Source organism: Bombus pascuorum, chromosome 8, assembly GCF_905332965.1.
Source record: "Bombus pascuorum chromosome 8, iyBomPasc1.1, whole genome shotgun sequence".
In the NCBI taxonomy this organism is placed as follows: Eukaryota; Metazoa; Arthropoda; class Insecta; order Hymenoptera; family Apidae; genus Bombus; species Bombus pascuorum.
Genome location: NC_083495.1, coordinates 13355774 through 13380573, shown reverse-complemented (window position 1 = coordinate 13380573; position 24800 = coordinate 13355774). Strand labels below are relative to the sequence as shown.

At 34.8% G+C, this 24800-nt stretch overlaps 1 protein-coding gene across 3 annotated transcripts in view; it reads left to right on the top strand.

Annotated features, from left to right (window-relative positions):
* The window catches only part of LOC132909885 (mannosyl-oligosaccharide 1,2-alpha-mannosidase IA), a 689092-nt gene that overhangs the window by 564608 nt on the left and 99684 nt on the right, over positions 1-24800 (top strand). The window lies entirely within an intron of this gene.

The window sequence follows — 24800 nt, the reverse complement described above, 5'->3', positions numbered from 1 at the left end:
ACAATTCTCCCTCGTCGATTCCACCGTCAAAGGTGAATGCGACTCGAGACATCTCGACGATGCTTGAAATAGTCGGATGACAATTTTTACGAAGGAGTTCTTGAAAGGAAGTAGAATATCGCAGACAGCGAATGATATTTTCAAACTGTCAAATAGGAATTCTTAATACAATTCCATGACAATTGTGAAAATTCTTCGATATTGAATCACGTATCATTTTTGTATAACTGATTATAAAAGAGAAAATACTAAGAACATACGTTTAATATTATCTACTGAATAAAATTTACAGGAAATCAATTAGTAGGCACGTAGAAATAACAATTCTACGAGTTATACTACTAGTAAAAATATATTAGTAAAAGAAAAGTAAAATAATAAAAAAGAAAATAAAATAAAAATTAGTAAAAGAATATGTAAAATCTCTGAAATTATGAACGATACTTGTCTTCGTTGTTACTTTCTTACGTCCGGAAATTTTTAAATTTCTTTGTTTGTCCATTGGGAGAGGTTTCTTTATTTAATAATTTGCAGGAATTTTATTGATTTCTCATTATCTAATAACGCATAAAAATTAAAGATTCAGAGGGAAAGCGAGAAAAAGAAAGAAAAAATTGCAAATATTAAAACACTAATATTATACGTATTAATAAAATTAATAAATAAATGAAAATTAAAATTCACAAGAATATTCTACAAATATCTAGATACAGATTTTATGTATCATTTTCTCAATGCTCAAACTTGCCTGCACCAGTTGTTTCAGCCTTTCAAATATAACAATACATCAACTTGCATATCCTTTTCACGCTTCTGTTTAAAAGACTTCTAGAATTTAATTAAATTATTAATGAGAAAATGCGAGCATAGTAATTTAGAACGGCGAAGTTATATTACAAGATATTCATAAAAAGTCTATTTCTAAAGAATAATTCGCAAAAAGAAGTTGGGAAAAACAAGAGCGTTCCTAGCTGTGGAAGAATTCCCACGGTGATTCAAGGTAATCCTTTGAAAATCGTGACTGTTCAAAGGAAGCGAGATCGAACAAATATTCCATGACCTTGACGGACAATGAAAATCTTATCTGCAGAGAGCAGCAGCCACGTTGGAACGCTTTAAATCCTAATCCAAGCTCAGCTACTACATCCTTCAACCTTCTATATTTTACGCGGCTGTCGGATTAATTCTAGCGTTATCCTTTAAATCGTCGCAAACTTTCACTTTTTTCCTGTTCGTATCTATATATATATAGATTCATTCTTACTATCGAAATATCAAAATAAATGTTAAACGAAAATAATTGAACTGATGTCGTTTATGACAAATGAAAGCTTCGTCGTTTCTACAAATATTCTAAATATTATTAATAATATTTATGCAATATATGAATTATTATATAAATATTTATACAACTCGTAAAACCTTCTACTCTACGTAACATTGACTTTTATCTTGAAACTCATCCGGAAAAATTGTAAAACTACGGACGAAAATCTTCGAAAAAGACGAAGAAGCGTAAAAATATCCTTTTTCGGAATTGATATCTGAATTAGTTCCTAAGATAAGAATTATAGAAATCGTGAAAATCATAAAAATCGTAAAAGATATCCCTAAAAGTCATAAAATTTAAATTTCTAACAAAGGACATTTAAGAAGATAGGGAAAATCACGCCATAGAAGACGTCCTTTTTTCGAGGTCGATATCTCAATTAGTTTCCAAGATACACGGACTTAAAGTTTGGTATTGGAAACACGCTGGAATAGTGAATGGAGGGCGAAATTCACGTGACCCACATTGTTTCTTGGAAACGTGTACTTTGCGTAGTAGTAGTAGTAATAGTAGTAGTAGTAAAAAATCGTCTGACTCAGCGTCTGGTGGTGGCCACCGCAAGGACGTTGCGCTTGAAATAGGTCAGTGAAGGTGTGCTAGTGAGAGATCCGAGTGTGCGAACGATAGAGAAAAGTAAACAAGCGAAAAATTATTTTCTTTACAAGATCGTATCTCAAGAGCGGATATTCCTGAATCCGTCCTATTCACCCGAAGCAAAATAAAATACAGTTCAAAGGGAAAGATCCTACGTTTCTAACTGTGTCAATTAGAATATCCCATTGGATATAATTTTTGTATATACGAAGCTTCCTTTTTTATGATTAAAAATTATTTGGGAAGATTCTTATATCAAAATTTGATGATATAGAGATAGTAAAAGAACTTAAAGTTAAATAAACCTCATTGAAAATATTTATTTGTTTCTGTTTTATTTTAGATGAAGATTGCCTTTCATATTGATTGTATTTAGAATAATTGAGAAAGTTTCTGGAATAAAAGTATATAGAATAAAATGAATAAAATATACACACTGGAAACTCTAGTTTTTTAAATATACAGATAATAAGTAGTATGGATTCCTTTCACACAAATCAGAGTTATTATAATCGGGTATTGTGTAAATTGAATGAAATGATTAAATTGTCGAATATTCATAGAGACGAACAAAGCAAGATGGGGTATTAAGTAATGCTACACGGTGAAATATCAAATCAATGGCAAACAACGAATCGCGGTGGTTGCAAAAGGAATTTAATTCCTCTATTGTAAATTTATACTTCTCGCTATGGTAAGAACAGTATTGTTTCCCGCCTATCTCTGACTTCTATTAATATCAACATTTCTTTGTCGATGTTGTTCTTTCATTCGATTGATAAATTCCCTCGCTATAACGCACTGACTGACTGTTATTTCATCGTTTTATAGAATAAAATCATTGTTTTATAGAACTCTAACTCGAAAGCCCCGAAGGGCACAAAATCTTATCTATTTCGCTAAACTTGCGCGAATACACGCGAAACAGTACTCATAGCATAGCGTAGTACTCGTGTCGCTAATAATTCTCCGCGTTTCACGTTCAACGCCACGGGGACGCGAGTTCGACACGATTCGTCGTTTTGCGGTTGAAATTAACAATCCAACTGCGGCGGCTGGTGCTGCTCGTTAATTAACTTAATCGTTATGTAAATCAGTGTCTCGACCGTTCCTTAGGGGGGGTGGCAGAAGCAAAGAGGGGAAGAGGGGAAGCTGGAGGAATAAACTTTGTCCAAGCGTTTTCGTCGCTAGACAACCGGTCCCGTAAGTACCAGCCGGAGAACTTGGCTCGGTTTATCCAAACTTGGTAACAATCTCCGTTACTTCTGCACCGACGAAACTCCTGGTTATCCAGCCACCCCGACGATTCTCACCCACCCCGACGATTCTCACCCACCCATCGTGCCGGTTGTTACACGAACACCAACCTTCGTCTGGTATTAGAGCGTATTCCTAAGTGGATAAGTTGCCGTATTAACCAGTAACCACCCTGACGTTGAATTTCGTGCCTATCGGGTCGCAGCTGCGCGTCGCGGAAAACGCTTGCTCTTCCACTGTAATTGTGGCTGATAGCAGATAAAGAAACGTTGGTTTGCGTTTTTTTATGTTTGGTCGGAGATTGTTTGCATGGAAATGAGAGAAAGGATGATAAGGATGGATTAATTAATATTGTTGAGAAAGTGATCACAGTTTGTGAATTTTGAATCGAATTTCAGATACATTGCAAATTCGTTGATCTAATTTGACTGACATTTTGGAAGAACGTCCTTTTAATTGTGTGATATGGAGCACTAAATTTCAGGGGATTTTAATCTTTTCACTTTTAGTAGCACAATTATCAATACTTAATATGTATTTAAATATTTCACATATATTTAACTTGAATTAAACCAACTCCCAAAAGAAATTTCTGTTTAAAGATCAAGAAAATAATGTGAATAATAAGAGTGAATTTTTGCGAAACATTTTTATCGAAGGTTCTTCTATTTGATAAATTTGATAAATTGTTGTAAGAGTTGAATAATAGCAAGTAGTTGAAGGAAGATATAGATATAGATATATTTATATCTATGTTTAAAAATATATTTTTATAGCATTTGAAGACGAGAAGTCACGATGCCATTTAAATATTTGGTTTCCTGAAGAAATATTCCCGAAGGATTTCGCTTCCTGGCGTGGATAATAGAACGTCAAACATTTTCCTGATCTGTGCCAACCTCAACTATTTATGGTGGATTCCTAAACGGATAACTTGGAGTATTAGTCACTTCACCGCGCTGCAAACTCGTGCACAGAAACTGCTCTATTGCTCTTACCAGAATTTCTAGATAATATTTCACACCTGTGCTATTCGCTTCCTATTCTTCGCGCTACATTCTCCAACTTTCGCCAAGATAAAATATCTTTTCCCCTTTTTCCGACAATTTCTATCGAACAACCTATTTCTCATAAAAAAGATGAAAAACGTAAATCTATTTGTATGAACGAAAGATTTCTACATTTTTACGAGGTACCGATATAACAACTTACTAATTACAATTAGTGGGACATGTTACTCGTATGATAGCGTAATAAAAATTTACTTCGACATTAGAAAGAAATATAAAAAAGAGTATACAGACACAAGTGATACATATAAAGATGAAATAAAGAAAAGACGATGTTGAAGTGGTCACCACTTCTAAGAAAACTCTACTCTAGTCTTTTAGTTTTCTCAAGCACTGAAACCATCGACAGCCTATAGACAAAAGACTGGGTCGAAGGCAAACCATAGACAGTAGATAGGCGACGTTGGCTTCAGGGTTTTCAGTCATAGTGTAACACTGCTAGCGTGCGGATCTGCGTCAGCTCATATTATACTCCGATTTGTATTTACACTTAAGTATTTAAAATATATATTTTCTATTCCTTTGTACTCACATACATCTAATAACCTCAACAGACGATTCTCTGAGTATTTCGCAGGGTATTTTGTTTTCATACTCTGATCTAAAATTACGTGCTGTGATTAAAATATCTTTGGAAATAATCGGTCAATATCGTATGGACGCTTTAATAAGAAGACGCTAGGAAACAACTATACTAAAACTTATTCAACATAGAAATTAGGAGATTATTCGTGGCAATCTTTTTCTCGCCAATTAGACGTCAAAATGTGCAGATCATTCGACAGACACAGGAGATAAAATAAAGTTTTTAATTTGTTACATTAATTGTCTTAAAAATATCAGATATTACATGGAGAATATGGGACAGCTTCAAAAGTATAAAATTGCACCAGTTTCGCCAATAATTTCAAATATAATCAAGACTGAAACGACCAAGTAAAGTACGCTGTTTTACAGTTTCGCCTTTCGTTCTGTTGGCTGAAAATGATATCAATTTTTTTACAAATGGCACGACCCGTAACTGGAACGGGACTGTATCAGACTTAATTTAAAGGAGCGATTCTATTACACAGCCACAGTCCGTTCAAATATTGCAGACGGTGTCCAAGCTATGGTCACGTTCTAAGATATCGGGTAACCCAATGTAGTACCGTGTCCTACCACTTTCGACACGATTTTCGTGGTTTCGTTTTCCATGCTGACATTTTGCGGCAGGTGTTTCTACGAAGATTACTCGCGAACGCGGTTAAATTGGTTTTATCCCACAAATTTGTGAAAATTTTTTAATTTAAAAGGATGTAACTTATTAGTTACATTACATACATTAGTTAATTAATTATTAATTAAACAGCGGATTTTTATGCGTTTCTTTCACGGAGGGGAAACCTGTTCTATATAATTTCTAAATACGTTCAGCTACGTTTAAGCTAACGTGTACTGAATAATTTTTTAAAATATTTTGAAATCATCGGAAATGATCTGATATATATGCATACGCATATTTAGGTTTCTAATATTAATAACATTACGTATGATGATATTCACAGTAATTATATCATTCTATAATAACAACTTATAATATCATATTGAAATTGTAATTACGATGTGGGTATTTACCTTACAAAAGAATGCTAATTAACAGTTTCTTCATAAATCCATAAAGAATTTTTTGTAAGCCAATCTCGATCAATTTCTTTAATTTTCCATTGTAGCATATGAAATACAATAATTACAACATAGCATCGAAACTATAATTGGGATATACCCAATCATCCAAGGAAACTAAGCTTAATTCAATCTTCGGATTCACATTTTTTTAATGCGACAACTTGCGATCTTTTATCCTAACTCCCTAATTTTCATAATTCCGTGATCAAGCGAACCCCCTTCAATTGATCTTCGATTGATAACAGCTCTCGAGTTATTCGAATGTTACGAAAACCATCGACGTTCTTTTCTCATCGAAATATCGCTTTTTACGAAACAATTGCTATTACAATTGATACATCATTTGTTATCACGAATTTTACATGTTTTCAGCAGTTTGCGATGCAACGAAATTCAATTTTTCCCTTTTTTGCCGAGTGAGAGAGAGAGAGAGAGAGGCAGGAACTCGTTACCCGCGTTTACAAAGCGGTCTGCCGGAGAAAAAATCGTTTCACTGGAAATAGCTGACTGCGTTTGAATCTCAATAGCAATAACGGGTTAGTTACACCGCTTTAATGGAACAAACTTGTTTGACGCTTTGCTTTTTTTTCCCTTCGTTTACCGTCCGCGAAATGAAAATCTATTACAAGGCCTAAATATTCATCCTGATTGAAAATTATACCTGCGCTCTTCCATTCCTCTGTCAAATATAATTATAAGCGAAACGAGTGGTTCATTATCGTCGGGTATGTGAGTACCACATCGAAACAAAATCACATTATCTTCTATTAAAGTATCCTTCTTAGAATACTATAAGTCTTTTTGCTGGTTGAAACAGTGATAAGATTGGGATATACAAATTCGATGAACGCAGCAGGATTAACGATAATTCTATATCTTGTTTTGAAAAATTCATATATATAGTCGAGAACAAAAATAAGTGGAATAATATTGTTTACTCGAACTAACTATAGCGTTACGTTTAACTATACTAAATGTACTGTAACGTTTAAATTTGATTTATTAGCTTTTAACACATTTACTTATTACCTTTTACCTATTACCCTTATAACACATAGATTATGTGGTAAATATTGACCATAAAGTTCGTCTCATCGTTACGAACAAACTGAAGAATTTATTTTCCCCTTGAAATCGTGTATCGTTTTCAGTCAATGTATCCACTATCCCTTTCGATAACTTTTCGCCATCATCATGGCAATTTCGTTATTTCATCGAAGTAAAATCGCTTAGTCTTTTGAAAAAAAAAGAAACGTTCCAATTCGATTTTGAAGTCTTCCAAAAAACACAAGTTCTTTTTCTTTTTCTTCCAGCTCTTTGTAACAAGCAGGATAAATGGTAGTTTAAGCGTGTAAGATCTGGAGAATACGATAGATGGGATAGAACACATGCCATCCAAGCTGCACCAATTTCTGTCGACCAATTAACGCGTGTGGTTTTGCGTAATCTCGGTGAATCATGTTTGAACTTGTGCCAGCCAATACCAGGAACATTTTGTTTTACACTTTACAGTTGACTGCTAATTAATCAACAATATCAAGCTAGACTAATTAAATCGAGGTTAATAGTCGTTATTTAAACTCATACCCATCTTGCTACGAAAAACGGCGCCCTACTTTCTGTTCATCTCGATAATTGGAGTTAATATTTACATTTCTGTATAAACGCTTCGTCATATAGAAACTTTATCGATATCTATCTCCACCGGCTGTTCACTCATTTCTATCCATTTCTATTCCATACAACCATGTATTTAAAAACATATAATCGTTGATTGACTCTCAACCACTGCATCAACGATCGACGTTCTCCAAAAAATTCCCTCCGAATTCCAGGAGAATTCTCTACCTCCAAAAGTCCCTCCCTTTTTTCAAAAATCACAAATGCGAAGATTCCAGATGCAAACGGGGATGCGGATGACACGCTGGAGGCGTGCTTTTCCACGCATTGGTCAAATCAACCGTTGGAATAACGAAAGAGACTGAGAGAGAGAGAGAGAGAGAGAGATAAAGGGAAAGATAGAGAAAGAGAGACCGGATTAAAAAACAGCGAGCGAAAGGGGGCGCTGCGGGTATTAATCTTCCGGTGGCCGTCCAAGCGCACCCCGTCGGCCTGGTCGAAATCAATTTCAATGCGGCGCGTATGCAAAAAGGATACGGCCGCATAAAACGCGACCGCGAGTGAATACACCCGGCTACGCCGATATATATTACCCTGTGCAAGATTTATAAAAGAATGAAAACAGTACGCGCGTCCAGCCTGTGCACGCATCGTCGACGAAAAAAGGGGGTTGGTGGGAGGAAAAAAGAGAGAGAGTATATATATATATGGTTCGTCTCTCTCCCTCTCTCTCGAGGTGGGAACCGATCGTGAACGGGTTATATGGACTGGTCCGCGATTCGGACGGCCGATAAATTCGACGAGGAAGTCGACTCCTTAACTGCCACGCGGGTTAAAAGGAAACACCACGTCGTATTATGCGCTATCCTGAACCCACGTGGACGGAACGAAAGCTCGATCGACGCCAAATCTACTATCTGATGCCTGTTCGAGTTCACGATTGAGAGGAATACTGGGAGACGATAAAAACGCGAAGTCGATCGAAGTCGAACTTTTGAAGATCTTATTAACCTGCCTTCGATACTATGTTCTCTTCTCTTAGGTTGTCGCTATGTTTCTCGTACATTCGAGGTAGCAAGTAGCTTACATTTGTATCAGTTAACAGGGTTTGTAAAGGATAGCTATAAAGAAATTTATTAGTTACGTATATGTATATGTTATATAATGAGAAATTAAGTGTAATTAAGAAAATGGAATATAAACTCAAACATATACACCGACTTATGATAGTACACGAATATTTATCATAGAAACATTTATGTCCATATTGTATGTGTAATACGACGTATTTTGATTTTGCATTGGCACTGTGTCGAGGCATGATTTTCATGATTGTATCGGTGAAAGAAGTCGATCTGAAAAAGTATATAGAAGTCGCAAGATATTTATTGCAAACGTTGCTTGTAAAAATTTAATTCGGTATAGATAGGCGTCCCGAGCATATGAGCATGAAATATCGACCTATTGAATATTATTAATAGTCGCATTAAATATTTTCTAGTTTTTGCGTACATTTTTTAATTCGTTTCAAATTTTATCAGCATAATCGTGATAGTCGGATTTCATTGCAATGCTAATAAAATTTGAAAATGTTTCGTATAAGACGCATAAATATTCATAAACGAGTTTTAAAACTGAATAAAATGCCCTTGCGGGCAATTGTATCGACGGTACGTTTCGCCATAACATTCCTAAAATACAACGGCCCTCCTTACAATGTTACGCCAGCGGATCCAATGTATTCGTTGGATCCTCTTGACGCCAGTCCGCATATTTCGTGCACGCATTGTTCCCGGAGACAGTGCGTGCACCGAAGTTGCCGGTGCATTTTTAATGAAGTCTCCCTTTCGGAGAGCAGCGGTTTTCGGTGCCTTTGTGACGAACCGTGGTAAGGGCACGCCTTTAAACAGGCTAACTTGTTTTATTTGTCGCTCTGGAGACACCTACTGCCATTGAACGCCGACCTTGCCGCCTCCAACTATACGAAACGCGACCGTTTCTTCAGACACGAATAAAATCACGACCAAACGTCTAAAAATATCTGTCGCCTTTTCTCTGTTATTCCATCTTTTATTTTTCGATTTTCACTCTTTCGTTACGATTCTGTTCCACTTATTCTTCGATTTCTCTCTATATTCTTCGCGAATTTCGTTCTTCCAGTTGGAAAAAGAGAAAGTCTCGTAGCGATTGAAAGTTTTGTAAAATATTTTTCTTTGTAAACAGACATTTACTAACCGTGCGTTTATAGATGATTTAAGAATGCAAAAATGGAACATTTCGACCGAAGAAGGACAACGATACGTGTAATACGTAAATGAAAGAAGCTCGAAAATCTACATACACCCGCCAATATGCGATTTGTAGTCGGGCGTTTCTCACAAGCGTTTTAAACCGATGGGTAGCCGCCCCCGAAACTCGCATCGGTCTAGCACGCAGCTGAAAGTTATTTATCTGCCGGTTTGGAAAGGTTAATCAGGATCACGTCAAATCCAGGTTGCGGATAGGGTTATGAGCTCACGGATGGGTAGGCTAACCGTGCAAATTATGGGACGTGGTAACGTCTCTCCAATTCTCTCCAACCGGAGTTCTTATCCAACGAAACACTGTAATTAGCGCAAAGTCATCGTGCCTTTATGAGTTTCTTGTGACCGTGGTGAAACAGAGAAGAGACGTTGGCCTTGAGTCATCGACTAACTAATCCTTGCTCTGTTTCTCTCGTGGAATACTTTGATCAAGACGACTCTTAAAACCCGTCATCAGAACCGATTCGATGGCGGACGATGAAATTGTGCGTCAGTTTCGTTTATGTTCTCAAATTAGTTGGATGTTAATCCAAGGAACGGCCACGTATCTTCAGTAGCACCACGCACCACAGTGATAATGAACAGTTCCTCGCGTGTATATGCCTCTCGTCTGGTTGGTTAATCTCGTTCCGATACGATTCCGAGAGAAACGAAATGATCTTGCCGCGGAGTCGACTCGAAACGATAAGAGGAAATCACTATCGCATTCGTACTTAGGTGAAACTGCAAGATAATCGTCGAGCTGTTATGAGCATAAGTGTTAAGTCGATTGGATTTACGACAGCGACGTTTAGCATATGGTACTTTTTAGATATCTCGTTTCGAAGCAGAATCGTAAAATCGAAAAATTATAATGCTGTGTAGACGCAGGAACTGCGTTATTCGCTACTTTTCTGAGGTAAAATTTTCTATGTTAACATTCTTTCGTTCTTCTTCTTCTTTTTTCTTTTTTAATTATGTAGAACCGTTTGAAGTTCTTCGTGTTCTGTTACCTTTTAAGTAGAGTTAAATATATTATCGAGACAGGTTGCTATATACAATGAATCGTGAAAGTATTTAAACATTTACCACCAAAAAGAAGATTTGCACTTAATTTTTTTCAAATGAAAGTGTAGCTACAACTTTTTCCATACATCTAATCCACTCGTCATTCCATACATGAGAAGATGATTCTCATGCAGGTAAATAGTAAATAAAATGCAGTATGGTTTCTAATGAATTATGAAATAATCGTCAAGTAAATTGGCACAAATGCGCTATTCACCATTTGCAGAGGAGAGACGAATTAGAAATGCATTTCATTTCAAAGGAATTTGAAATGGACCATTTGGTCCATTCGTCACAATGCTTCTGCAACAAATTAGACTCTGTAAGTTCGTCATTTGCATTATAATATCAACGTCAATTATAAGCGTTATTTTCCCTCCGATTCCTACATCTACATACATGTACAGCTATTTTATAGCAACGAGAGTCATAAATCGTGCTGCTTGAATGCAGCGTGGAAACACATAAAAATCGATAATTCGAGCTGGCAGCTCTGTCGTATTCCAAAGAATGTCGTACGTAAATCAGGATCTCCGTGAAATATCTGAAACTTTAATTCTTCAAGTGTCGCGAGCGTAAAAACGGAGACATCATAACAGAATGACCGTCGCGTCACTGCAGATAACAATCGATCGATCGTTGAAATGAAAAATGACATGCACGAGCCTTGTAAATACAAAGAATCAGCCTTTCCATTGATCCTGTCGAGGACATCTCAAAGGAGTGTCACGGTGCTGTGATACGATATTGATATCGGTACGCCTACTCGCGTCCATTTATTCGACTCTAAAGCTCGACGATTCTTAGAATCGGTAAAGTAGAGTAAGATGAGATTATTTGAGCCAGCCAAGTTTCAACATCTTATGATCCAACGCTGAATCAAAAATTCGACTTTGTGCAAAATAATTAGCAGACTGTGTTTGGATCATGCATTTATGCAAAAAGGTGAGAAATCCACAGAAGATATACAATATGCGGAAATATATTATTACGAATCATCCAAATTATAAGACTTATTAATTTTAAATCGTTTCTCGTGTTTTTTCTCTTTGGTCTTTAAATGGCCTCTTAGTGTAATCTATGGATCTGGTTATAATATGACTTTGCAATAATCGCAGTTTTAAAAATGGAAAAGATGACAGAGAACAGATTCGACGTGTGACAATGTTTGAGCGGCTTTTGACTGAAATATATTGAACGGTTACATTCGTTATACACTACCATTGTTTTATGCCGATTTATGGCAAGTAGAAAAAGCAGTAAATTCCTTCACGAACTTCCACCAATGAAATATACGTGAGTGACAATCGAGAAGAAAAAGGAAACAAGGGGACACGAGATAAAGTTGATTTCTTTAGAGGAAGTAACGCGAGTTCTTTTCACGTAGACAATTTAATTCAATAGGATAATTGTACGAATAACTTGTCGACTAAATTATACTTTCAATTCTGGAAAGAGAGATTATTATTTTGCCAGTCAAACCAAATAATTAAGTATACGGAATTACAATTCTGTAAACGAAAAGTAAAAATAAAGATCGTATAACAATTTAGTCATATCGTAAGTCTCGTAACAGGTAAGATATTTTTTAAGGTTTTTTAAGTTCCATCCAGAAAGAATTCGATGAAAGAAATTTTTTCCGAGAAATTAAAAAAAGAAAAAAAATGATATTAAAGAAACAACAGGAAAAGAAAAGGAAAATGAAAGTAGCCTTCTACTGTGGTTGTCATCAATTACACGAGCTACAAATCAATGTCTGGCGATCGCACGATCACACTATCAGCGTCATTGTCTACGCAATCATCGAATGGGCACGTAGGTAGATAGATAGACTGGTAGGAAGGAAGGAAGGACATCGAGAAGGATACCGTAACGCTTCGAGCAATCAGTTATGCTGGTCGGGGGCCTCACGACTGGCAATTTTGCTACGGCTCGCCGCGAAACACCGCATAAATCACCGACTTTGGCTCCGTTCCGCTACTTCGTCGCGAGGCAAACGCGCGGAACGTAGATGCGCTTTCGATTAAAACAGTCGTTTCATCTGAACATCACAGGAGAAAAACATGGTCAGTAATTAGATTTTTGTTGGTTTTCTGATTTAAGCATTGCTTTATAATTCGACGTAATTGAATTATTATGACATAATTGAAAGTGAAGATAATCTGTTAGATCCAAGAATGTAAGTCTTTTGAAGATAGCTAATAAATTAGCGAAGTTTTATGGAAGACAAAAATATAATTATTAAGACAAGCAATATCTTAATATATTACTGATATTGGAATATTATGACGAGCAATGTTTTGGAAATTTTGAACGGGATAAAAGAACACATGTATATTTCTGAAACCGAATACAAACACAATTTTGATAATCTTGCAATTCCATTTATTAAAATGTAGAAAATGTGATTTATGATGCTCTTTCCCTGTGATCTTTGTGTAAAATCAAGAATCGAACTTATGTTTTATTTTTTCGTGCGATCATCGATCGGGAGTAAAAAAATATTTCTTCTCCTTTTCGGAATCCTCGAAAAGGTTTATGAGTTTAGAATGTAATACCATATATTTCAACATGATAATTCCAATTATTAAAATTATTAAAATGTAGCATATTTCAAATTTTTTTTTAAAAGTGAAATACCAGCACGTGCATGAATAAAATTCGTCTGACGTTTTATAATTTAGGTACATGGAAATCATAGTATGATGATAAGCAGCACTTTTTCCATGATATATTATTACGCCACACTATATATATTGCGAAATCATTCGTTGGATTTGTTTAGAACTAATAATAAATTCTTAGTTTAACATAAAGATCTATACAAAATCTGCAGTTGAACGATATATGGTGTTCATAAAATAATTGTACTATTTTTAGCTTGAAATTTCACAAAAATTTGCATATTTCCAAAATTCTTCTCAAATATTGTGATATCTAAATTAACAATTGACAATAATGAGAATACCTGAGAGTCATTTCCTCCTTGATAGGATCAGTTGCTGTATATCTTTTGTCCATTTCTCGCTTATCTCTTATTTTTCCGAATTACTCGTTAGTCGTCGTAAATTTATGTCCATAACCTATCACAACTGAATTTAATTGGAGGTTCATCCTCTATTCTTTCACCAAATCTGCAATACAGAAAGCTTGTCATTTTCAGTCAATTCTACGATATTCATTTTCAATGGAGTGTATTATATTAGATTTTATCTCTAATATCGCATTAATATCCTACATTGCGTTACTTCATAGAGAATTAAGCACCAAACCAGCATTTTTTTAGCGTGAAAATAAATTAAGAATAACTGTACTACTTGCTCAAACGATAAAAATAGCATTAAACGAAGAATAGATAGCAATGTTAATTATTGTGATAATAAGGACATTCTGCATAGAAGAACCACTTCAGACAATAATTGTCAATGGGTTGGTATATTTCGTTGCAAGAAGCTGATGTTCCACAATTACGACTACCTGATACTAATCAAATTCCGGAACTGCTGATACTTCTCGACGGCTTTTCTTCTTTGTCCAATCCATTGAATAAAATGAAGAAGGGAGCACATCAAGGAAGTGTTGCTGTGAAGTTCGTGGTGTCAGCGCCAATACTGTCGTCGCGACAATTTTTCCCTCTTCTGATACCTAAAAAAAGAAACAAAAATAAGACCAAACTGAAAATAAGGGAAAATATGCAGAGGAAAAAAATTGTACGTAGACTGTAATTTTCTCAAAGTGAGCATCTATTATGTATCAATTTCTTGGGAGGCGTTAATGACCTCGGTCGATACCGCGAAATGACTGCAATTTCCATGCATTATAAATTACTTCTATAGACAGACGGCACGAACAAATTCAAGAGGAAAGGATAACAGTGGGAATAATAAATCTTTGCGAGGTGTTGTCGGATGATTCCTCGAGTTTTTCGCACAGATGTTCTTTAGTTACCGAAGCGAGATGGACGTGATCTACAACCAGTACAACACTTATCGTATACTACTGTGTATCTTAGGACTCTGGCCATATCACAAGTCGATTTACTCAACGATTCACAGAATATCGATCTCTGTCACTATGCTCGCCTTTATTGTTTTCCAGGTGAGCAGGATTCATTATTTTTATGCTCTCAATCTATGTACACCGCGACGTTTTATTGCAAACCTACTCGTTACAGATTCGTAAAAAGATAAATATGTTATTGCGTTAACACTGTACGACGATGTGACGTCCTTCTTGATATAAAGAATTAACAGAATATGTTTTAGGTACTATCGCTTTTACAATCTGGTATTACATTTCGAGGTTGCATCCTAACGTTATCTACAACTTGTCCAGTTGCGGTCTTTTTCATCCGATATGTCACTTCCGTAGCAATGTTCCCAGTGGTACGTGATGCTATAAAGTGAACTATGTGAAGTTCAACTAAAGCGATTTATATATATTTTTCCACGTGGGTACAGGCTATATATTTTTTTGACAACCTACGCACGATAGACACCACGCTGAAAGATCAACTTGAAGTTCAGATACTGATGAAATACGTCGATTATTCGACTTATATAATCTCCATTTTCTTATGTAAGGAAACAATTTCCATGTTCATAGAATTTGTCACAGTAGTCGCGATTATCTTAATGTCTGAATATTTCCTTCGGAATATTATGTAAACGTAAAATTGTGAAATTTCGTTTATGTGATTGGCTTTATTAGAGAAAACGATAAATGCCGAATCCTTTGAACAAGTTTTGTGTCAGAAATACTGTTCTTTTAAGACGATTATATGGTAAATATGTGTTATTCAAAAGAGAAAAGTAAGAATCTACTTTCGTTGTCGCGGTTACGAGACTAAATTCATTTGATAGTACAAAAGCATTCGCATGCAAAGATATCATGCTATCATGAAACCATCCTCTTCTCATTTTAGACTTATGTTGGTCGTGGATTTTATTCGCATCATCGTATGTTTTCGCTCCGATGACGTTGGATCTGCTGTTGCCTTTGAACGAATCTCGAAGACGTTATTTTTCCTACTTTACAATGTTTTCTCACGATCGGATAGAGTATCTTGATATGGCAGGCGTGAATATCCTAGTTGTTTGTACAATTGGAATGATGTCTGTGGCAGGTACAGAACTGATGTTGGTTGTGTTTGCCCACTACATGTGCGGATTGTTCCACATAACTAGGTATGAATGAATGTGAATACTTTTCTCTTTTTCATATGGTCATTCCATATAACAGATAACTTACAGCACTTACAACGTTACAATGGTCATGATTGTCAGGTGAATATACGATATCCAAAACACCTAAGCAGTGTCATTTCAAGGGAGACGTGTTTCATAACGGATGGTTAATATTGCTGTCATAGAATTTCAGTGAATTTATTTAATTGCGATTTTCTTAGCTCTCATTCTCGCGAAGGATCCTACTCAGACTTTCCAATTCTCCTCGTATGCGATATATGTTTTCAAATGAAATTGTTTGTATATATTCATATAGCGATTCATATAGTGTATTTTAGTCAAACGCAGCTTTCAAATCAGTCGACCCAAGAAAAATGGTTATCTGTGTGATCATTTAATTCTTATAAATACATCTGAATACATTCAATCGTGCGATATTTCGCAGGTTATTGGCTGATTGAGGTTAATTCAAACGATACAAAGTGAAATTCCTTGTTAGGTAATATTTGTCTAATAATTTCTGCATGTTTTTAGCTATCGATTGCGAAAAACAATTGCGGTTCTGTCTTCGTCGAGGAAAATCGACCAGAATTTCAGGGAATTCCGCCACGTTGTGGACAGTCATAGGAATACACTACAGTTTGTACATTCGACTATAATGAATATTCGATGGTAGATATCTAAGCTGATTTCATTTTATTTTTCATGCATTGCCTACCAACGTTTGTCGTGGAATTCATTCGCTGGATAAAGGCTCATCGATTATGCAGTGTCGAATTACATACTATATTATCTTCCGCCGTGTTTTATGTTTCTAATTTCTTTTTCTGTGTCTTTGCATCGAGTAAGTATCCTTTCATTTCTGCACGTTGTTGGGAAAAGGTAAAATCCTCAATGAATATAACATGTGAAATCATTCTCGAAGCTTTTAGACTTTTTCAATTCTTTTTCTTATAAATGATACACCGTACAAGTGAAATCTGAAACGAAATACTATCTGACATTGGTTATAAATACATATATATGGTCTGTACATATATCGCTAACGTCAACTCAATAGTCCAGATCAATTTGTTTTGAATAATTTCGAAGGAGAATCAACTGAAAAGTGTCATTTATTATTACTTTTGTTAGAATGATAGAATTTGCGGAATTGACACTCTTAATCACAAAAGATTGAACAGACTAGGAAAATTGTCTCTAATTTATCCTACCGTTTTGCAGTTTACAAATGCTATAGCAAATGCGAATGATCAAATGGAAATCTTCGTCTCTAGTATGTTCGTTGTCAGTCATATAATGATCTTATACCTATGTCACTATTCTGGACAAATTATAATAGATCGTAGCCTGGACATGTTGGAGGAATCGTAAGCTCAAATTTGACTAAACGTGCTTGTTCTGTCGTTCTCTATTAAATAATTTTCTATTTGTCAAAATGTTCCTATTTACTAAGTAAGTAACAGGATTGTATTACCAGAGTATTCTAAGAGGTACAACAATATGCAGGTATAATTCTACATGGTATTGCATGCCTGTAAAAGCGCAGAAGTTGTTACTGTTTATCATGTCGAGGAGTTCATCGGAGAGTGTGATAGACCTCTTCGGATTTTTCGTTGCTTCTCATGTCGGTTTTTCGAAGGTATTTCTTTCAGTCTGTTACTGTATAATCGTTGTCTGATATCTGCTAGTTAAATGTTATTGCATTTCAGATGCTGAGTACGTCTTTCTCGTACTTTACTATGATATACTCTCTTCAGTAGAATCTTTCCAGCATAATTTACTGTACTGTAATTGTAATAGTTGTTGATAGTAGTGACTGTATTGAATTAATATTTAATAATAAATAATTTAATCATAAATAATTTACATTAGTCATTGCTTTATATTTCATTCTTCTGGAAATTCTGAAGTGGAATAGAATTTCGACTTTCAATTAATTTTACGCGTCCCATTTTTCACTATTTTCATTTCAAATACATTCAGTGGAAAAGATTCCATAGCATTATATCTTTAATCGCGTTTATTTCGAATGCCAGACATACTGTTTGATTTTACTTAAAATAACGTCTTAACATTGTACATTGCGTTATTAGTACACAGATGATGTAATTGCGAACGAATAATTGGTATAAGAATTAAGGCAAACAATATTTTAATATCTCTCTGATACTGGAATACTGTGACAAGCACTGTTTTTCAAAGTTTGAACGAGATAAAAGAACACGCATAATTCCGAAACCAAACATAAACACAATTTTGGTAATCTTGGAATTTCCTTTCTGTAAAACATAGGAAATTTGACTTATGTCGTTCGTTCCCTGTGATCGTATAAAACCAAAAATTGAACTTATGCTTGATTACATTCGTGCGATCCTCGATCAAGATTAAACGAGTATTTCTCTTCGTTTTCGGAATAATCGGAAAGATTTATGAGTTTAGAATGGTTGTAATATTAGTGACTCTTATAATAACAATTTTTATGTAATTCCATACATTTCAACATGATGATTCCAACTATTAATATTATTGAAATATACCATATTTTATATTTTTTTTTTAAACTGAAATATCTCCTGCACAGAAAAATTCACTTGATAGTTTATAATGTAAGTAGATGGAAGTTATAGTATCGCAATCTGCAGCACTATTTGCAAGATATATTGTTACGCCTCTGTATTTATTTCATTATCATTCGTTGCATTTTTTTCAGAACTAATAATAAATTCTTAATTTGACGAGAGAAGATTCTTTTCAATTGTCCCGTATATTTATCACAGAATACCTATAGAAAATCTGCTGTTGCACGATATCTGGTGCTCATAATATTTCCAGCTTAACATTTCACAAAAATCTGGATATATATTGAAAATTGCTTTTCTCAAATATGAAGACATCTAAATTAACAATTGACAATAATGAGAATACCTGAGAGTCATTTCCTCCTTGATAGGACCAATCGTTGTTGTATATCTTTTATCCATTTTTTGTTCATCTCTTATTTTTGCGAATTACTCGTTAATCATCGTAAATTCATGTCCATAATCTATCACTACTAAGATTAATTGCTGGCTCATTCTCCATTCTTTCACCAAACCTGCAACAAAGAAAGCTTGTCATTTTCAGTCAATTCTACCATATAAATTTTAGATCATTTCAATTTTCAACTTCCGACAGTATTTCAACGATTCGCTAATATTGTACTTTCAATCGTCTGGATTATATTTGATTTTATCTATAACATCGCAATAATATCATACATTGCGTTCCTTCATAGAGAATCAAACGCCAAACGATCTAGTACAAAATCTATTACAAAAATAAATTCGGAAGCACAATGTAACTGATTAAAATGTTAACAATAACATTGAACGAAGAACAGATTGCAATGTTAATTATTGTGGAATTAAGGACACTTTGTATAGAGGAATCACTTCAGACAATAACAGTCATCACGAGTACGTATATTTTGTTGCTGAAAGCTGATGTTCCACATATTACGCCTACTTGATACAAAGCAAAGTCCAAAACTGTTGATACTCCTCGGCGGCTGTTCCTCTTTGTCAAATCCATTGAACAAAATGACGAAGGCAGCACACACAAGGTAGTGTCACTGTGAAGTTCGCGGTGTCTGCGGAAATACTGTCGTCGCCACAAATTTTCCCTCTTCTAACACCTAAAGATTAAAAAAAAAAAAAGAAAAAAATAAGACCAAACTGAAAATAAGGCAAAATGTGCGGAGGACAAAAATTGTACGTAGACTGTAATTTTCTCAAAGTGAGCATCTATTATGTACCAATTTCTTGGGAGGCGTTAATGACCTCGGTCGATGCCGCGGAATGACTGCAATTTCCATGCATTATAAATTACTTCTATAGACAGACGGCACGAACCAATACAAGAGGAAACTATAGCAGTGGGAATAATAAATTATTGCGAGGTGTTATCGGATGATTCCTCGAGTTTTCCTCACAGATGTCTTTTAGTTGCCAAAGCGAGATGGACATGTTCTACGGACAGTACAACACGTATCGTATACTACTGAGTATCTTAGGACTCTGGCCATATCACAAGTCGATTTACTCAACGATTCACAGAATATTATTCTCTTTTATTCTGTTCGCCTATATAGTTTTACAGGTAACTAGAATTCATTATTGTTATGCTTCCAATATATATACACCGCGACGTTTTATTGCTAACCTACTCGTTACAAATTCGTGAAAAGATAAATATGTTATTGTATTGACACTATACGATGATGTGGCGTCCTCCTCGACATAAAGAATTAATAGAATATGTTTTTAGGTATTATGGCTTTTTAAATCTGGTATTACATTTCGAGGTTTCATCGTAACGTTATCTGCAACCTGTCCAGTTATGATCTTTTTCATGCGATATGTCTCTTCCGTAGCACTGTTCCCAGTGGTACGTGATGCTCTAAAGTGAACTCTGTGAAGTTCAAATAAAGACATTCATATATATATTTTCATGTGGGTGCAGACTAAATACATTTTTGACCATCTACGCGCGATAGAGACCATACTGAAGGATCAGCTTGAAGTTCACATACTGATGCAATACGTCGATTATTCGACTTATATATTCTCCATTTTCCTATGTAAGAAAAAATTTTCCATGCTTATAGAATTGGTCGCAATAGTCGCGATTACCTTAATGTCTGAATATTTCCTTCAGAATATTACGTAAATGTAAAATTGTGAATTTTAGTTTATGTGATTGGATTTATTAGAGTAAACGACGAATGCCGAATGCCTTGCACAAGTTTTGTGTCGAAATAATGTTCTTTTAATACGATTATATGGTAAATATGTGTTATTCAAAGCAGAAAAGTGAGAGACCATTTCCGTTGTCGCGGTTACGAGACTAACATCATTTGCTAGTACAAAAACATTCGGATGCAAACATATCATAGTATCATTAAACCACCCTCTTCTCATTTTAGGCTTCTGTTGCACGTGCATCTTATTCGTAGCGTCGTTTCTTTTCGGACCAGTAACGTTGGATCTGCTACTGCCTTTAAACGAATCTCGGAGACGTTATTTTTCCTACATAACAATGTTTTCTCACGACCGCATAGAGTATATTGATATGGTATGCGTGAATATCCTAGTTGTTTATATAATTGGAATATTCTCTCTGGCGGGTACGGAATTGATGTTGGTTCTCTTTGTCCACTACATGTGCGGATTGTTCGACATAACTAGGTATGAATGAATGTGCATACTTTTCTCTTTTTCACATGGTCATTCCATATAACAGATACCTTACAGCACTTACAACTCTACAGTAGTCATGATTGTCAGGTAAATATACGCTATGCACAACATCCAAACAATGTCATCAAAATAGGAACATGCTTCTTAGCAGATCATTAACATTACTATCGTAAAATTTCAGTAAATTTGTTTAATTTCGATTTACCTATCTCACATTCTGAGACTTTTCAATTTTCCTCGTCTGTCTGTACTCATATGGCGACCATCTATTTTAGTCGATCGCAGCTTTCAAATAAATCGACCGAACGGAAATTGTTACCTGTGTGATCATTTAAATCTTATAAATATATCTGAATACAGACAATAGTGTGATATTTCGCAGGTTATTGGCTGATTGAGGTTAATTCAAACGATACAAAGTGAAATTCCTTGTTAGGTAATATTTGTCTAATAATTTCTGCATGTTTTTAGCTATCGATTGCGAAAAACAATTGCGGATCTGTCTTCGTCGAGGCAGATCGACCCGAATTTCTTGGACTTCCGGCACATTGTGGACAGTCATAGGAATACACTACAGTTTGTACATTCTACTATAATGAGTATTCGATGGTAGATATCTAAGCTCATTTCATTTTATTTTTCATGCATTGCCTACCAACGTTTGTCGTGGAATTCATTCGCTGTATAAAGGCTCATCGATTACGCATTATCGAATTACGTGGTACACTATATTCCGCTATGTTGTGTGGTTCTTGTTTCTGCCTCTGTGTCTTTGCATCGAGTAAGTATTCTTTCATTCCTGCACGCCGTTGTGAAAACGTAAAATCCTTAATGAATATGATGTATGAGAGCACATTCTCGAAGTTTTAAACTTTCTCTGTTTTTACCTTATAAATGGTTCACCGTAAAAGTGAAATCTGAAAAGTTATACAATCTGCCATTGATTATATATATATGTAGATGGTTTTTACAAATATCGTTAACGTTGACCTAATATTTCAGATCATTTTTTTTTTTTTTGCATAATGTTCAAGTACTTCGAAGAAGAATCAACTGAAAAGTTTCATTTATTATTTCTGTTAGAATGATAGAATTTGCAAAAGAGGCATTCTCATAATGACAGACGATTGAAAATAATGGGGAAATCGGTTCTAATTTAACCTATCGTTTTACAGCTTTCAAACGCTATAACAAATGTGAATGATCAAAAAGAAATCCTCATGTCCTCTGTGTTCCTTATCAGCCATATGGTGATCTTATACCTATGTCACTATTCTGGACAAATTTTGATAGATCGTAGTCTGGACGTGTTCAAGGAAACGTAAGCTCAAATTTGACTAAACGTGGTTGTTCTGTCGTTGTTTATTAAATAATTTTCTATTTGTCTAAATGTTCCTATTTACTAAGTAAGTAACACGATTGTATTACCAGAGTACTCTAAAAGATACAACAATATGCAGGTATAATTCTACATGGTATTGCATGCCTGTAGAAGCGCAGAAGTTGTTACTCTTTATCATGTTAAGGAGTTCTTCGGAGAGTGTAATAGACCTTTACGGATTTTTCGTTGCTTCTCATGTCGGTTTTTCGAAGGTAATTTTTTCAGTCTGTTACTGTATAATCAGCGCCTGATATTTGCTATTCAAATGTTATTGCATTTCAGATGCTGAGAACGTCCATCTCATACTTTACTATGTTATACTCTCTTCAGTAGAATTTCTCCAGCATCATTGACTTCAGGATAGTTGTTAGTAGCAATGATACGAATTAATGTTTAGTAATAAATAATTTATATTAGTCACTGGTTTATGTTTCATTCTTCTGGAAAATCTAAAGTAAAATAGAATATCGATTTTCCATTAATTTTACGCTTCTCATGTTTCACTCTTTTCGTGTCAAATATATTCAGTAGAAAAGAGTCTACGGCATTATATTTTCAATCGCGTTTATTTGGAATAATAGACGTAATATTTGATTTCACTTAAAATATCGTATTTACGTTGTACATTGCGTTGTTAGTACATAGAAAACGTAATTGCGAAGGAATGATTGCTATAATTATTAAGGCAAACAATATTTTAATATCTCTCTGATACTGGAATATTATGACGAGCAATGTTTTTCAGAGTTTGAACGGGTTAAAAGAACACACGCATAATTCAGTAACCGAATATAAACGAAATTTTGGTAATCCTGGAATTCCTTTTCTGTAAAACATAGGAAATTTGACTTATGTTATTCTTTCCCTGTGACCGTATAAATCCAAAAATTGAACTTACGCTTGATTAGTTTAGTGTGATCCTCGATCGAGATAAAACGAGTATTTCTGTTCCTTTTCGGAATGATCGACAAGGTTTATGAGTTTAGAATCGTTAAAATATTAGTGACTCTTATAATAATAATTTTTATGTAATTCCATACATTTTAACATGATAATTCCAACTATTGATATTATTGAAATATACCATATTTTATATTTTTTAACTGAAATAACACCACATGCATGGATAAAATTCACTTGACGGTTTATAATTTAGGTACGTCGAAGTTATAGTGTCGTAATATGCAGCACTTTTTCCATGATATATTGTTACGCCTCTGCACTTATTTCATTATTATTCGTTCCATTTTTTTTCGACACTAATAATAAATTCCTAATTTGACGAGAGAAGATTCTTTTCAATTGTCCCGTATATTTATCACAGAATACCTATAGAAAATCTGCTGTTGCACGATATCTGGTGCTCATAATATTCCCAGCTTGACATTTCACAAAAATCTGGATATATATTGAAAATTGCTTTTCTCAAATATGAAGACATCTAAATTAACAATTGACATTAATGAGAATACCTGAGAGTCATTTCTTTCTTGATAGGACCAGTCGTTCTTGTATATCTATTGTCCATTCCTTGTTCATCTTTTATTTTTGCGAATTACTCGTTAGTCATCGTAAATTCATGTCCATAATCTATCACTAGTAAAATTAATTGCTGGCTCATTCTCCATTTTTTCACCAAATCTGCAACAAAGAAAGCTTGTCATTTTCAGTCAATTCCACGATATAAATTTTAAATCATTTCAGTTTTCAACTTCCGACAGTATTTCAACGATTCGCTAATATTGTATTTTCAATCGTCTGGATTATATTTGATTTTATCTATAACATCGCAAAAATATCCTACATTCCTTCATAGGAAAACAAAAGCCAAACGATCTAGTGCAAAAATAAATTCAGAACAACAACGTTACCGACTCAAATGTTAACAATAACATTGGACGAAGAAGAGATTGCAATATTAATTATTATGGAATTAAGGACACTCTGTATAGGGGTACCACTTCAGACGATAACAGTCATCACGAGTACGTATATTTTGTTGCCGAAAGCTGATGTTCCACATATTACGACTACTTGATACAAATCAAATTCCAAAACTGTCGATACTCCTCGACGGCAGTTCCTCTTTGTCAAATCCATTAAA